Here is a 17144-nt window from a genome sequence, read left to right as displayed (position 1 = left end):
TCAACTTATTGTATTAGTACGTGTAGCCTGTGTTATTGGACATAGTGTACAGCTAAGGGTTGAAAACATCATTAAAAAAATGACGAAGATTTATCATCACAAGTTGTATAGGTCGAAGAGCTTCTTGCAGCCAAAAAATTATCCCACAGTGTTGCTTCAGCACTGAAACTATGCGATAAATCATATTTTTCAAACATATTTTTTTACACGTTTTTCTTGATGTCTTAGAAAATTTTCTGTGTTTTTAGTGGGTTCATAAAAAGGAGATGTAGTCATTGAAGTTTATTTATTTGTTTACTGCTAAGCTGCTACTATATGCATATTATTTTACCGCCCTCTAAAAACAGATTTACAGTGAACCAACAAATTTACGTACTGCAAGAAACTTGGTAGTATGCCATTGGTTAGTGCATTTAATTTGTTTGATGCAATCATTGTGCTAGCTATTTCTTATGTTAGCGATATGGGGGTACCAAAATTCGAAAATTAAGAGGGTACAGACAACATTTTGCAGATATCTACTTGGCATTAATAGTTGTGCAAACAATATAGCGATGTTGGACGAATGTGGAAGGCTGCAATTATGCTGTGGTTATTTCAAGCGTTGTATCTTATATTGGTTAAAATTAAATAATAAATAGCTGTAACCCCAAAACATGTTATATCATGCTTAAACGATTAGACAAGACCGACAGACTTACTTGGGAAACCCACATAAAAATCTCCTGTTCAAATATGGTTTCGGCATTGCCTGGTTTGAAAAACAAGTTGTAGATACTGCAAATTTCTTAGAGATATTTACTCAAAAAATTAAAAAAATGTTGTCAGCAAGAATGGCATGCCTCAATTTCACATTCATCCAGGCTGCATACTTTCGGAAAAATCAATGTAGTATTATAACCTGGGAGATTTATTGGCAAGCAATAGACTAAAATATATACTGACGAGTTTTCGCTGTTTTGGCCATAAACATAATGTTGAATTAGGCAGACACACACAAATACAGTTAGATCAATACATTTTTAGTTTTTGCAGTGATACGTTTGAATTTAGCATGGTAGACAATTGAAATTCACTTTGTTTTTATATGTTCATTTTATATGTTCATTTTACTTCGTCGCTACACAAACTGCCACACCATATATCAACTAGCTCTGTATCTTTTAAAAGTTTTAAAGCGACGAGATAAATATGAATTCAGCTTAACTTAGTACCATATGTTTACATGGATGTTGTATTGTTTTTAAAACGTGATATGCACTTTTCTACCCATTACATTTTGTACGATGTGGTGAGGCCATGTACAGAAATAAAATTACATAATTGACTAATACTAAAATGAATAATTGTAGACAGATTTCGACATGAAATTGTGTCACTTTTATGTGCGCTAACATCTGTGAAGAGCGAAAAAGCTCGTGAGTAGCATTCTACCTTAAAATGCTTGGACAATAATGCTAAGATACGTACAGTCTTGTATTTTTTGTGCACAACATTTTGCCGTAATGGATCAAGGGTGTGGGTGTGTTTGTGGGTGGGGAATGGCCTAGGACCCCTTCTCTAAAATAGTAAAATAGTTCAAAAATGTTATGTGGAATAACTTACCAACGTAACACAAAGTAAACCAATTGAATTTAAAACCGAGAATATAAAAATGTATGTAACAGAGCTCAAAAACACTTTTTGAATATTATAAATAAATATATCATTTATTGTTGTTTTCGAACCCCATATTCAAAAGTGCTGGCTACGGGCCTGATGCATATACTGTTCCCAGACACTTGTGGGACATGGAAGAATGCGTTAGTAAGTGACATAGCTTTACGCACAGTTGAGCATGCATCGAAACAGATAATTACACCCATATTTGCACTGAGTCAAATTGTCACGTGCTTCAAACGTGAATTAACATCTAAAAACGCTGAGGGTATTTCCTGTAGTACGTGGCCTGTCATTGGTCTATTTGCGAACCATGACCAGCATAGAGTATGATTCGCCGCAGACATGAATTACATAACCCACCCTCTTTCAAACACACACACATCATATCCACATAGATCTATATTACATATTTTTTGGTTGGTTAGTGTATATTTGAAATGTGTGGACACATTTTTGTTGTTTTCTTCTCATAAATCCAGGTCAGTGGCGGCGGCACCGCGGTTGCGCCCCCGAAAAAATGTACGACCGCTTGCGCCTACGGGGTACGAGGGATGGTGAGCAGATCTCACCCCCTGCAAAATTTCGTGTCGCCGCCTCTGGAGGGCGATGTGAACCATACATAGGAAGTGTCTACTCCCACAGACGGAGAAACTTTGGGAATGCATTTGTGGTTAGTTTTGACAGGCGACAGTTCGTTGCCTAGGGAAACAGGTTCTAGAGTACATATACCTAAGCGGCCATCCTTCAGCAAATGATTTGGTCCAGGCATTTCCGTGTCAAAATCGCCAAACTGTCCGTTTTCACACAATCTGGAAAGCCTTATTTACTGAACCAAGTACAGAACCACGGAGCTGAAATATCGAAAAACAAACACATACCAAAAATTATATCTCAAAAGTAAATATTCGTGAACCGGATGTGAAAACTACTCTAAACATTCACTACAATGGCACAATCCAGCAGTGTACTATACTTCATAAGATATTGGGGAAGTTGAATAGAATACAACTGACTAGAGAACCCTTAGCTTTGATATGAGTAAACTATAAGAAATAACGTGATTTTATTTAACAACTTTCCCCTACTGAGATGTTGGTGGGTTTCGATGTTACCAGCAACACATATTATGTTGCATTTAGTGGCAGGTTAGATACGATTTGACGCTAAATTGACTGGACCACTTTTACACACGTGGGACCGTAATACAACGCAATACATACGCCGATCACCCTGCACCCATCTACTCTATATTATTGAACATATCAGGCAGCGTCGCCATGTTTAGCTTGAAAACAAAAATTTTATTCCTGGTGAATACGTCCAATGGCATAGTTTAGAATCAAGTACTTCCAGGAAGCCCTGGCAATGCGATACGCCCTCTAGTGATATAAATACGCAAACCTACTCAATCTATTTAAAATCCGATGTAGGAAGTTTTTTTTTAATTTATATTTTTATTGTTATTTTTGATTATTTGTGAGTATTTTATATATTGAAAGGCGACTGAGGTATGATATATAAAGAAACTTAATAAAGGCAAGTAAAACCAGAAAATATCCATAAATAAAAAAAAATACTAAGAATATATAAAAAGCCTATATCTACATCAGATTTTAATCAGATTGGTAAATTCCATTTTTTTATATACAAGGCAAGGTAAATTAAACTATCAACTGTCCTAAGAACAAATTATTTCTGGTAATTTGTTTTTCGAAAATGGGGCTGTGATTGCATTTTTCCATCGCTCTCCACAAAATTGGAAAATAGGGATGTCCACTTCCATCTCACAGAACAACTCATTCACGTAATTGTAACATCCAGATTGGGTCACTGTAATTCACTAATGTACAGTATACCACAGTTTTAATTCAATCCGTGCAAAACTTGTGTTTTTTTATTTTAAAGATTATTCACGGTGAATGTTTATAGTATTTAGATGGTCGTGGTTGCTACGAGTCCCACCACCATATATGTGCTAGTACGCCCTCACAGATGATATGAAGGTGTCTTGTTACAGTAAACGAAGCTCCGGAGATCCGAGACCACAGGCCGAACGGCATCAGACCCTCTGGAGCATCGCAGAGAGCGCAACTCACGCGACGTTGTCAGGCTATTGTTGTCGCCATTCTGTGGAACGAACTTTCCTTAAAGCTTCCCAAAACGTTTCTTTTTTAACAAAGTTACTGTTCATTTGTTTATTATTCAGCGTACCGAGATGCAATGTGGTGAACTATAATAGGTTCATATGTTGACGTAACCATTGGTCCGTCAGGGAATACTTTTGTAACACTCGCACATAAAAAAGCTAAGTTATTTCACATTCAACCAAACATGATTATGGGCTAAAATGTAATCTCCATTTTCCATATTGAGTACCAAACTTTTATGCGAGTGTGGCTATTTTATTCAACTTTGACGTGTGTATTGATTCACCTTGATGACTTCATTGCTATTGAGTTTTCTGGAGCATGTGGCAGACATGCTTACGTTAGGTACCACCTAAGTTATGACATCATCACTTGCATTTAGTTACTGAATGACGCAAATTCCCAGGAACAATTTATTTGTAAACGTTCAATTTTATTGTCCAACAATTCACGTTTGATTTGAATTTCAGAGTGTAATCACACACAAATACACCCATCACCGATTCGGTGGAGCGGTACTGGCTTGCGTATCAGTAGAGGGCGTACTTTCGTCTGCAGTCCCCAGCATACCTTTGACAACTGAGGGCGCGCTTTAATAAATCAATAGTACGTCGACGGAAATAGTGATTTAAATCAGATTGGTACGCGGTTTTTCAAAAAGACTCACTATTTTCACATTTGCTTTCCCACTATGTTTGTATTCACATTTTAACCACTTCCGTGACAAACTAATCTTGGAACCAAAACACAAATATCACTGCCTAACTTTTATAATCACTCGATTATTTCTTTAAAAGAATTATCTAATAGAAAACAAAAAGGCAGTCGCTGATATTGGATCTCCAGTGTGGTGGTTACAGTTGATGGAAATATGCGATTGGAATGCAATTAAATTAGGACAAATATGGTATCGTTAGTAAGTAGTGCGACAGAAATGAGTTGCATACATGTTTCACTCCACCCTTTTCAATCAAGAGTCCATCCACCATGAATAGGAATGAGTTACTGTGTCCACATCAACAGACTCCAAAGCAAGCTGGTTTAGACGCTGATCATTAAAACTGGCACACAGGAAACACAAGTTGTTTGTAAGTGCTGCCACCTCTCCCACCAAAACGAAAGCACGATTTTGAATAATATACTATAATATATAACCCATATACTGCTTCAGTTCACATTTTCACGCATTTCATGAACACTTTAACTTTGTATGTTGCCAGTATTTTGTATACAATGATGACAAACAAAATTCATAGTCTTTCAGAGAGGAAATGATAAGAAAAAAACACACAACTCCATTCTTTGAATTTTAAGCAGTCAAATTTTATTATCTTATTAATACTTGAATCATTGTTAAGTAGGTGTACCTTATCAAGATTACTGCTTAAATATTTCCTGTAACCTCAGCTCAGCGAATATACAGGCTACATTCCTCCTAGCTATCAAACTATACAACACTGAACCATTCCCAAAATGGTGGAATACCAATCTGATTAGCGCCCTCTATTGACACACCTCAGCTAGTTGGTTCAGCAGGTTGTTCTTCATCTACATCAAATTTTCTCTTTAAATAATATAATTCATCAATTTGGAATTAATGAAGATAACCTTGGCAAGAAAGGAGTTTGGATTTTTTAAAAATTCGGATGAAAGTATCAAAAAACTTCCATTGTTATCGAAAATCCATAAAAGTGACTGATGTAATACATGACAACGTGATTCATAGTAAACTGTGTTCAAAAGGTGTACTTAGTAACTATGTGGTGTACAAAATTACTCTGTTAGAACACAGAAATGGGGAAAAAAGTAAAACCCGACCTGGACTGGTGAGACCAATTTAAAAGACTAACAATCGAGATGGAACCACACGTTAACACATACATAGTGAAATACGATGATATTAGTATACGCATAAAAGATAAGAAGTTGTTATTGGAATAGGTATCTTTGACCACAACAGTAACTACACCATCACCATCACCAATCACCGACCATCACATCACAAGCAAATTACAAAACTGTGGGTACACATGCCATCAAACATAAACTCAAATCTTGAGAGTATTTTAAAAATAAAATGCCGTAGTCTCTTGTATATGCAATCTCTCGGTATAAAAATAAAAATTGTTTGAATTTTTAAAAGTCTCCTCTTCTTGCAAATAGTTAACTTCAATAATCTAGGGTTCAATAAATATGACCTATGACCTCAAAAGATGATTACTTATGTATTTATATATATATATGTCGCCTGGCAGAGACAGGGTTCTTCCTTAAATGGAGAACTCAGACTACAGAGCTTTCAAAAATATTCACATCGTTTATTTTCAGTGCCATCAGCAAAGCCTGTAGTATGGGATGGCACTCAATGTAAAAAAAATATTGTGCAATTTGCATCCCGACATTCAAGTGAATTGAAACAGGTGTTGTAAATCTGTACTACTTTTCTCCCATAAGGCTCTGCAATGATTGAGCACATTCACAGCTGAAAGACTAGGCGTCATTTAGAATAAGTACAGTCACTAGTGTAAAGTAAATCATGCCAGGTTTTATCGTTGGTTAATTTTATCTTTTTTTATCTCAAAAACTACAAACTGCATGCTAAGGCTAAAACTACGTCTACATTATAAATATGTTTGGTGCTATTTGTTAAATATCATTTGAAAATTTGTCTAACTATAAAAGTAATCGTGACTTGTATATAAAGTCATCCGACCTTGATTTGAAAAATTGTAATTCTCAAAAAAGTGCAAAAATGAAGAAAAAAAGATAGTATAAGAACAATAGAATTCTAATAATAAATTATCAATAATAATAATATAACAATATCAGATTTGGTTGTACCCCCCCAATCAACAAGCTGCACCCCCTATGCCCTAATACCCTAACCCAATTCCAAAATACAGGGAAACTGCACTCGACATGAATACACCATTTACGTACTCCGATCAGCACAACTCAACATTAACGTATAAGTATACAGATATAACAAATTTGAATTAGTTTACAGAGAAAAAAGATTGGAATTAAAATATTTATATCCGGAACTTTACAGGTTTCATGAAAAATAGAAACATAGATTTGTACAGTTTTTAATTCTTAAAATAATTCATTCATTTGATTTCTCTCAAACTTGAATGCCCAAAGCGGTCACTCAGATTATTTAAAACTTACGGTATTCAAAAATCAATACCGTTTAATTTCATTTCAGCAGCACATATTTCACAGAATATTGAAAATTATGAAAAAATGTAAGCATCGTGTAAATTGTTGGTTAACAGCATGTACAAATAATAGGCGAGGAAATCCAGCTTGTTGATTGGTCAAGATACAGATTACATTACCTGATATTAGCATAAATGTCTTTACATTAAAATATCTCCAACTCGGCAAATAAATACAGAATACATAAATGAGTATAAAGCTTAAATAAATTTAGCGAATAAACAAATAAATAAGTTACACTGCCATCGCAGGTCACATGTATCAATTTCTTTTGTTTTCACTTTAGAACTTTGATCCATTCTCAGTGTGGGATTGAAGTGAATACAATGATGAATTTAAATAAATTTATGAACAAAACACAACTTGATTCAGATATTGCACATTTGTGAATTTTTTAAAGGAGTCTCATAAAAAGACAAACACAAACCAAGATATCCTCATTCAAGTTCAATTATATAAAATTTGGGAGATAAAGTGTTTACTACAAACTAAAGCATCCAATAAAGCTGCATGTAAAAACTGTGTATAATGTCGTACATACAGACTACCAAATCTCAGCATCTCAAAAGTTTTGTAATATATTCAGCAACTACATTTTTTTAATTTATTTTTTGTTTTTATTTTTTGTTTTATTAACTATTAAAGGTCAAAGATGAAACCAAAGGTGAAAGTTCAAAAGAAATTAGTGAAGTCAGAAATCTTTTCATTTCTTTGTTGGTGTTCTTTTGTTTTCTTGGATGGAGTTCATTGATAAGGGCTCCATAAGAAAAACATTCGGAAACTGCACTTTGGGATGAATTAGGTAAATTTTGAAAGGATTTCTGAAACTCCATTTTTTTTTTAAAAAGATAAATATGATATGTCTTGTAGCTAGAAGACACTAGTTATCTCAAGTTAACATTAGTTGATAGACTAAAGCTGTGCTAGCAATCTGGTAAATACATTTCAAAAACCATTTTGTTCTCATTTTCTTTTTAATTTCTAAAACTTTGAACATTTTTTCAGTCATCTAAAAAGCTTATGGCATGGCACACACCAACTAGGGCTACACTTCCTTCCTATAAATGGTAACTCCTGATAATCTATGCTAAGGACTGTACCATGTTATATTATAGGGGTGTCATACCAAAAATTAATCCACTGAGCAAACAATACAATATTGCACTTAGTTGTGGTATGAGGGTAGTTACGACCAGAAACAGATCGTAACAGTAATCAAAATTATATCTTTACACTTATGGAATGTTTTTGTTTTGTTCAAGTGAATCTCATCAAATTATGCACCTCTCCACCCATTATAATAATAATGGTATGTCCCATAGAGTTATTCCATTACAAACAGGGGTGGAGGGATACACAAGGAAATATTCTACACAATGCTAAATTAAAGTATCTGATTCAGGTCGACTCTCAAAATGGCACCAGGTTGGATTCTGAAAAAACTGATGCAAAAACATTGGTGTAAATAAGAAATATTGCACTCTATTCTAATATGGCAGTGGTAAAATTTTGGCAGTGAAAATAGATTTATATTGCACAGGGTAAGGATATATATGGACCATGCAGACATCTCCAGTCCTGAAAAAAACATTAGTTATGAGGCCCTCTAGTGTTTGATCTTGAATTACTTTGTTTTTCCCCCCTCAAGAACATTTCAACATACTAAGTACTGCCCTCAATCAGATTGAGACATGATTACGTTTGTTTATCGGAACCATCATAACCATCATTTCTTGCCTGCAAGGAACCAGATCAGTCTTTATTCTCAGAAATTTTTCTTCTTCTTGATGTCCAACATTTTGAAGGTAATATTTGTTTCCATTGTATAAATATCAAATAATTCTTAAAACAAGAGATTTATGAATGGTAAGCTGAACTAAAAATCCAGATTGTCTTCTGTTGCTATGGTAACTTGATTTGTCATCTAAATGTACAGTAGTCCTGGGAGATGGAAAAAGAGAATAAAATTAGATTGAATAGGGCAATCAGCAACTAAGTAACAATTATATACTTTCCATTCAAAACAATAACTACATTAACTATTCAGCTAATAGTGAGTCTGTCATGCCAATCTGTTCAAATATTTCAATAAACTATCAGCATTTAGGTTCGCCACATTCTCACTAAAGCAGAACAATTACATGAATGTCTAATATCTAGTTAATACAGTAAGAAATAGTGAAACAATTCATTTTTTTCCAGCATTGTAATAATGTAAAAACAGTTACCATGAGAATGACCTCTAAAAGGTCACACATCCTGGCACTTTCTATTGTCTTGTGATATTAATATCAAAATTCAAATAATATACCTCAATTTTTGGCATCCTAAGCTGATTTTAAACTTTAGTGACAAATGCATTTATTTTGTTTGAAATAGTTATTGATGAATTATCGTTAGTGAATTCATCTCCCGATAAAGTACCAGGATGTGTGACCTTTAGGGGTCAAGAGAATTACTACAGAATATTTTATTCAACTAGAATTCTTTTTCATCAACTTATGACAAGTTACATTCAAACTATAATTTCACTTGGTTTGGTTGGCTTTTGTAACTATTTCTTTTTTATGAAGTGAAAACAAAATTCTAGTGAGAACAAAATAATCTATGGTAAAAATTGTCAATAACATTAAAAAGTATTAACCATTTCACCACCAGTTTTCTCTTTTCATCACAAATTCACAAAATAGTCCCATTATAGTCCTTCCGAAAATTGGGCAAACATTTTTTGAGTAAAATATGAACATTGACCAAAATTTCTATTGTCAATGTCTACTGGCTGCAAAATTAGGGTTCATTTTCAGAAATGTTGAAGAAATTAAGAAAAAAGTGCAGACAAATTTGGGCAAGAAATTCTGGTGGTGAAAAGGTTCAAACAATAGAAATGTTTTAGTTTATTTGGTTTTAGTTCAATTTTACTTAACGACATTTTATAGTTTAATAGCTTGGTCTAATCAGAAAATTTTAAAATCAAAATGAATTTGATTTGATACAATATATCTAAATAAAATGCTCCGCCCCTATTCACCTGGATAATGGTATGGTCTATTTAATCTGATGGGTTAATCCATTCAACTGGGACATAGGGGTGTAGGGTCATTAAAAGTAAACTGATTAAACTTGACAGTCAAAATATCAAAAATTAAGTGTACATGTAAACAGAATACAAGATGAGTGACAATTTTTTTTTCCATTACGTTTATTTTCAATATAATTTAATTCACAACTATAGATTCATTTTAATGACAAATTTAGCAATAAAGCACATGTTTGACATGCAACTATTACACACATGTGATATTTAAAAATTCCAAACAATAGTAACTTATTAATTACGAAACCCAAATGAATTTGACTCAAAGACAATCGCATCAAAGATGAATCCGAAAGAACATAGCTTTAAACGCTATCAGTATTAAACACCACATAGAACACCTGTATCAGTATTAAACACCACATAGAACACCTGTATCAGTATTAAACACCACATAGAACACCTGTATCAGTATTAAACACCACATAGAACACCTGTATCAGTATTAAACACCACATAGAACACCTGTATCACAAAACAACACTTCATCTAACATGCATATCAAGTGACTTCTATACTATAAATTAACAAAACACATAAAATGTTTCACTGAATACTATAATGAATGAACCAGTATTGCTCATGTTATAAACACCTAACACTATTTAGTACATATTTCCCTGTCATTTAAACACTATTATTCACCTAATACACTATACAACAAACAATACAACACTCATTTAAACAATTATGAACACCCTGATTGTACGCAATGTACGCCAGTCAACTTTTGTCACATTTCATAAGTTAGCAAAATGTTTTTCAATATTTTTTCAATCTGTAGTTAATGGAAAATTATGTTCAATCCAAAATTACCAAAGAAATTACATAAAAATATTGAACTAAAATTCAAGGCTACATATATGAACCTAAATCTCAACACATTTCACCCTTTATGGAAGTAACAAATGCCCTGTTTAAACATGTGTTGAACACTTATTTGAACACTATATACTGAACACTTTATGACCAAGTACCAAAGCACACCTGATACATCATTCAAACCACTCATCCTAACAGTTAAACACTTTTCATGAACACTCGCCAATACACACTTCTTAGTATGTGACAGAACACACTACTGAACACTACTAATGCATTAAACACTTGACTCAACATTTGATCACTATAGGATAATGAAGTCACATTGAACACTATTAGCTTAGTACAATACTATAGGGAACACCCCACTATACTGAGAACACCCCACTATACTGAGAACACCTCACTGTACTGAAAACACCTCACTGTACTGAAAACACCTCACTGTACCGAGAACACCTCACTGTACCGAGAACACCTCACTGTACCGAGAACACCTCACTGTACCGAGAACACCTCACTATACCGAGAACACCTCACTATACCGAGAACACCTCACTGTACCGAGAACACCTCACTGTACCGAGAACACCTCACTATACTGAGAACACCTCACTATACCGAGAACACCTCACTGTCACTATACTGAGAACACCTCACTGTCACTATACTGAGAACACCTCACTGTCACTATACTGAGAACACCTCACTGTCACTATACTGAGAACACCTCACTATACTGAGAACACCTCACTGTCACTATACTGAGAACACCTCACTATACTGAGAACACCTCACTGTACTGAGAACACCTCACTGTACTGAGAACACCTCACTGTACTGAGGACACCTCACTGTACTGAGAACACCTCACTATACTGAGAACACCTCACTATACTGAGGACACCTCACTGTACTGAGAACACCTCACTGTCACTATACTGAGAACACCTCACTGTCACTATACTGAGAACACCTCACTATACTGAGAACACCTCACTATACTGAGAACACCTCACTATACTGAGAACACCTCACTGTCACTATACTGAGAACACCTCACTGTCACTATACTGAGAACACCTCACTGTACTGAGAACACCTCACTGTACTGCGAACACCTCACTGTACTGAGAACACCTCACTGTACTGAGAACACCTCACTGTACTGAGAACACCTCACTGTACTGAGAACACCTCACTGCACTGAGAACACCTCACTGTACTGAGAACACCTCACTGTACTGAGAACACCTCACTGTACTGAGAACACCTCACTGTACTGTGAACACCTCACTATACCGTGAACACCTCACTATACCGTGAACACCTCACTAAACTGAGAACACCTCACTGTCACTGTACTGAGAACACCTCACTATACTGAGAACACCTCATTGTCACTGTACCGAGAACACCTCACTGTACCGAGAACACCTCACTGTACCGAGAACACCTCACTGTACCGAGAACACCACACTGTACCGAGAACACCACACTGTACCGAGAACACCACACTGTAATGAGAACACCTCACTGTACTGAGAACACCTCACTGTACTGAGAACACCTCACTGTACTGAAAACACCTCACTGTACTGAAAACACCTCACTGTACTGAAAACACCTCATGGTACTGAAAACACCTCACTGTACTGAAAACACCTCACTGTACTGAAAACACCTCACTGTACTGAGAACACCTCACTGTACTGAGAACACCTCACTGTACTGAGAACACCTCACTGTACTGAGAACACCTCACTGTACTGAGAACACCTCACTGTACCGAGAACACCTCACTGTACCGAGAACACCTCACTGTACCGAGAACACCTCACTGTACCGAGAACACTTCACTGTACCGAGAACACTTCACTGTACCGAGAACACTTCACTGTACCGAGAACACCTCACTGTACCGAGAACACCTCACTGTACCGAGAACACCTCACTGTACCGAAAACACCTCACTGTACCGAGAACACCTCACTGTACCGAAAACACCTCACTGTACCGAAAACACCTCACTGTACCGAGAACACCTCACTGTACTGAGAACACCTCACTGTACCGAGAACACCTCACTGTACCGAGAACACCTCACTGTACCGAGAACACCTCACTGTACCGAGAACACCTCACTATACTGAGAACACCTCACTATACTGAGAACACCTCACTGTCACTATACTGAGAACACCTCACTGTCACTATACTGAGAACACCTCACTGTCACTATACTGAGAACACCTCACTATACTGAGAACACCTCACTGTCACTATACTGAGAACACCTCACTATACTGAGAACACCTCACTGTACTGAGAACACCTCACTGTACTGAGGACACCTCACTGTACTGAGAACACCTCACTGTACTGAGAACACCTCACTATACTGAGAACACCTCACTATACTGAGGACACCTCACTGTACTGAGAACACCTCACTGTCACTATACTGAGAACACCTCACTGTCACTATACTGAGAACACCTCACTATACTGAGAACACCTCACTGTCACTATACTGAGAACACCTCACTGTCACTATACTGAGAACACCTCACTGTACTGAGAACACCTCACTGTACTGAGAACACCTCACTGTACTGAGAACACCTCACTGTACTGAGAACACCTCACTGTACTGAGAACACCTCACTGTACTGAGAACACCTCACTGTACTGAGAACACCTCACTGTACTGAGAACACCTCACTGTACTGAGAACACCTCACTGTACTGAGAACACCTCACTGTACTGTGAACACCTCACTATACCGTGAACACCTCACTGTACTGAGAACACCTCACTGTACTGAGAACACCTCACTGTACTGAGAACACCTCACTAAACTGAGAACACCTCACTGTCACTGTACTGAGAACACCTCACTATACTGAGAACACCTCACTGTCACTGTACCGAGAACACCTCACTGTACCGAGAACACCTCACTGTACCGAGAACACCTCACTGTACCGAGAACACCTCACTGTACCGAGAACACCACACTGTACCGAGAACACCACACTGTAATGAGAACACCTCACTGTACTGAGAACACCTCACTGTACTGAGAACACCTCACTGTACTGAGAACACCTCACTGTACTGAAAACACCTCACGGTACTGAAAACACCTCACGGTACTGAAAACACCTCACTGTACTGAAAACACCTCACTGTACTGAAAACACCTCACTGTACTGAAAACACCTCACTGTACTGAGAACACCTCACTGTACTGAGAACACCTCACTGTACTGAGAACACCTCACTGTACTGAGAACACCTCACTGTACTGAGAACACCTCACTGTACTGAGAACACCTCACTGTACTGAGAACACCTCACTGTACTGAGAACACCTCACTGTACTGAGAACACCTCACTGTACCGAGAACACCTCACTGTACCGAGAACACCTCACTGTACCGAGAACACCTCACTGTACCGAGAACACTTCACTGTACCGAGAACACTTCACTGTACCGAGAACACTTCACTGTACCGAGAACACCTCACTGTACCGAGAACACCTCACTGTACCGAGAACACCTCACTGTACCGAGAACACCTCACTGTACCGAGAACACCTCACTGTACCGAGAACACCTCACTGTACCGAGAACACCTCACTATACTGAGAACACCTCACTGTCACTATACTGAGAACACCTCACTGTCACTATACTGAGAACACCTCACTGTCACTATACTGAGAACACCTCACTATACTGAGAACACCTCACTGTCACTATACTGAGAACACCTCACTATACTGAGAACACCTCACTGTACTGAGAACACCTCACTGTACTGAGGACACCTCACTGTACTGAGAACACCTCACTATACTGAGAACACCTCACTATACTGAGGACACCTCACTGTACTGAGAACACCTCACTGTCACTATACTGAGAACACCTCACTGTCACTATACTGAGAACACCTCACTATACTGAGAACACCTCACTGTCACTATACTGAGAACACCTCACTGTCACTATACTGAGAACACCTCACTGTACTGAGAACACCTCACTGTACTGAGAACACCTCACTGTACTGAGAACACCTCACTGTACTGAGAACACCTCACTGTACTGAGAACACCTCACTGTACTGAGAACACCTCACTGTACTGAGAACACCTCACTGTACTGAGAACACCTCACTGTACTGTGAACACCTCACTATACCGTGAACACCTCACTGTACTGAGAACACCTCACTGTACTGAGAACACCTCACTGTACTGAGAACACCTCACTAAACTGAGAACACCTCACTGTCACTGTACTGAGAACACCTCACTATACTGAGAACACCTCACTGTCACTGTACCGAGAACACCTCACTGTACCGAGAACACCTCACTGTACCGAGAACACCTCACTGTACCGAGAACACCTCACTGTACCGAGAACACCACACTGTACCGAGAACACCACACTGTAATGAGAACACCTCACTGTACTGAGAACACCTCACTGTACTGAGAACACCTCACTGTACTGAGAACACCTCACTGTACTGAAAACACCTCACGGTACTGAAAACACCTCACTGTACTGAAAACACCTCACTGTACTGAAAACACCTCACTGTACTGAAAACACCTCACTGTACTGAGAACACCTCACTGTACTGAGAACACCTCACTGTACTGAGAACACCTCACTGTACTGAGAACACCTCACTGTACTGAGAACACCTCACTGTACTGAGAACACCTCACTGTACTGAGAACACCTCACTGTACTGAGAACACCTCACTGTACCGAGAACACCTCACTGTACCGAGAACACCTCACTGTACCGAGAACACCTCACTGTACCGAGAACACTTCACTGTACCGAGAACACTTCACTGTACCGAGAACACTTCACTGTACCGAGAACACCTCACTGTACCGAGAACACCTCACTGTACCGAGAACACCTCACTGTACCGAGAACACCTCACTGTACCGAGAACACCTCACTGTACCGAGAACACCTCACTGTACCGAGAACACCTCACTGTACCGAGAACACTTCACTGTACCGAGAACACTTCACTGTACCGAGAACACCTCACTGTACCGAGAACACCTCACTGTACCGAGAACACCTCACTGTACTGAGAACACCTCACTGTACTGAGAACATCTTACTGTACTGAGAACATCTCACTGTACTGAGAACACCTCACTGTACTGAGAACACCTCACTGTACTGAGAACACCTCACTGTACTGAGAACACCTCACTGTACTGAGAACACCTCACTGTACTGAGAACACCTCACTGTACTGAGAACACTTCACTGTACTGAGAACCGCTTATTGAACATTGTGTTCCGATAATTACCATGACAAACACAATCAATATTTGACTGTCAAATCAAAGCCATACTATTATTAAATTCAGTCACCATACACATGTAACAACCACTGTAATTGGCTAAGCACATACACTATATTTATCATGTGAAAAGTAGATTACACAGCGAAAGACAATTTGGTTTACTGTTATCATTTTTAAGACTGAATGAAATCTGTTATAATACTGTCAAATAACGTGATAAATTCAATTTACATAGTACATTTCACACGGAAACGAACATCAAACACACCACAATTACAACCAATGAATTTTTATTTTCTTGTTTTTGTTAGAATTTTGGTCTGCCCCAAAGTAAGTTGAAATTATGCTGGAGCATAATAATACAAAACATCAAGGAAGAGAAAAAAAGCCAAAGAAAATATCTGCAAGCAATATTAATTATTGGAGGAAGTAAATCACAAAAGCAACCACCAACAAACTGTACAAAACTGTACTCGCACTGAAGAAACAATATTTAAATGACAAGAAAAAAAAAAGACACGAAAAGACCTCAAAAATATACCGCACTACCAAATAAGGTTACAAAAGTACAGAAATGAAACAATTGTTAAAAACTACATTGTACGGTACAGGACGACATTGTTCATCGCAAACGAGTGACTTACTCGTTGGCACTTGTCAATCAAATTCTGGTTGCTATGGTGACTAGTTCTGATGGGCAAAACCATGTTCATCGATGTTTAGTTTGGGTCACCTGGTGGTCTAGTGGTTGCCATGGGAAAAGGAAGTGCAAAAGGGAGAAAAGAATGAGGCATGATGGGTAGGGTGCAAATCATGAGATTAGAGTGCAACTC

General features: G+C 37.6%; 1 protein-coding gene across 2 annotated transcripts in view; it reads right to left on the bottom strand.

Annotated features, from left to right (window-relative positions):
• Window positions 1–6334: 6334 nt before the first annotated feature.
• Window positions 6335–17144, bottom strand: part of LOC100313565 (bruno-like protein) — a 92851-nt gene continuing 82041 nt past the window's right edge. For both annotated transcript variants that reach the window (NM_001168038.1, XM_085494750.1), the window contains 1 exon segment: window positions 6335–8972. The gene's annotated coding sequence lies outside the window, so the exon portion shown is untranslated.

This window comes from Saccoglossus kowalevskii, chromosome 21 (assembly GCF_978046115.1).
Source record: "Saccoglossus kowalevskii chromosome 21, keSacKowa6.1, whole genome shotgun sequence".
NCBI lineage: Eukaryota > Metazoa > Hemichordata > Enteropneusta > Harrimaniidae > Saccoglossus > Saccoglossus kowalevskii.
The sequence above is the reverse complement of the archived record's forward strand: the minus strand, read 5'-3'. Positions and strand labels throughout refer to the sequence as shown.